Source organism: Palaemon carinicauda, chromosome 31, assembly GCF_036898095.1.
Source record: "Palaemon carinicauda isolate YSFRI2023 chromosome 31, ASM3689809v2, whole genome shotgun sequence".
In the NCBI taxonomy this organism is placed as follows: domain Eukaryota; kingdom Metazoa; phylum Arthropoda; class Malacostraca; order Decapoda; family Palaemonidae; genus Palaemon; species Palaemon carinicauda.
Window position 1 is genome coordinate 64,172,305 of NC_090755.1, and position 1,616 is coordinate 64,173,920.

A 1,616-nucleotide genomic window follows, 5' to 3' on the forward strand; every position below is an offset into this window, starting at 1 on the left:
AGGAATAGCGTTTATGTATATAAATATGGTTATGTACTACATAGAAATACTTTAGGGCAACTGTACAGCTGTTAGACGCCTCTTTAGCATTCTGTGAAGGTTGTTGGAATTATTGAAGTCAACTCCATTCTTGGAACCACCATGTTTCGTGTGATTAAAAAATCTTTTGTTGGATAATTTTTAGTTTCATTTGTTTTATTTTAGATTCACCAGATCACGGAATGATAGAACTTGTTGCAATTGCCTTTATGTTGAACAGCGACATTTTAACAGTATGATTGATTATTGATTATTTTCTTCCTTCAAATTTTTTATAATGAGCAATAATGAACATAGTAAATTGAGATTTAAGCAAAAAATACCTGCTATCATACTTTTTCAGTAGATTAATCTCTTCTAGTCGTGTGGGAGATTTCAAGTAGATTTAATCTCCTATTGTTTCAAAGTCGATACATATAAATTTCATTATTCTAAATGTTCTTGGAAGCGAATTAATAAAACATGGTATAATAATTTTATAATATCTGGAGTTTTTGTCTGTCAGAGATTGAGACACTGCTGAATAACCTTTCTTTTTATCCATCATTCTTTCATAATCCACTAAATGTCATAGTGCCTGTTTGAAAATATAACAGATTTAACCTTATATTTACTCTGTAGATTTGAAAATGTGCATATTGCGTAGCAAAACTTAAATGAATGATAGGAAACTTGCTCTGAAAAAGCATAACAGTTGTTCTGCAATGGGCGTAGATTTTTTTTTTTGTAGAGGAATCAAAAGGAATACGTTAATGTTATGTTCAGGATGTGAGAGAGAGAGAGAGAGAGAGAGAGAGAGAGAGAGAGAGAGAGAGAGAGAGAGAGAGAGAGAGAGAGATAAAACTGGAAAAATATGATTAAAAAACTAGTTGCATAATTTTCGGATATAACTTTTACTTAGTCATTATTAATAGTAAAATGTTTTGGGATGTCTTCTCTACGTATAATGGTTGAATTTTTAATAATTGGTAAGATTGTATCAAATTCCACAGAGATATTTATATAGAAAGACAGAGAATACTAGTAGGTTCATTAAAAGAACTCGCAACACATGAAAATATATTTTTGTGTTATTTTATAAAGTACACACCATATCACAGACAATTGACCTTTGCACGTATATTTATACATATATACATGTGTACATATATGTATGCATATATTTATATACAAAATAACTGATAGCTATCTTACGCTTTATAACCGGACAGGCACAAATACAAATACTGTTCGAGTCTAATATTTGTTTATCAAAATAATTAAAACATCTGTTTCACGTTGAAATCTGGGCAGTTAAGCTTACCTGTATTTAGTTCAAGAAGGGTCAGGATTTGCACGGGGTAACTCGACGCTGAATAGAGAGCCGAAATATGACGTCACATTACCACGATCTGGTTCACAACTGGTTCAGGTGCTCACTGACCTACTTACCAGTGTCCTAACACGGCCACCCTTTCACTTGACATTTCCAGTCATTCTCCAATTTGAACAGGGCATTTTATGTATTATTTGTTATCAGTGAAGTAGGAAATCAGCTGTATTATACTGTGGATCATTCTGAGCAGTTTACGTTTGAA

General features: G+C 32.2%; 1 protein-coding gene across 2 annotated transcripts in view; it reads right to left on the reverse strand.

Annotated features, from left to right (window-relative positions):
- Positions 1-1,084: 1,084 nt before the first annotated feature.
- The window catches only part of LOC137624474 (carbohydrate sulfotransferase 1-like), a 167,555-nt gene continuing 167,023 nt past the window's right edge, over positions 1,085-1,616 (reverse strand). For both annotated transcript variants that reach the window (XM_068355246.1, XM_068355247.1), the window contains exon 6: positions 1,085-1,616. This exon is cut by the window's right edge and continues 932 nt beyond it. The gene's annotated coding sequence lies outside the window, so the exon portion shown is untranslated.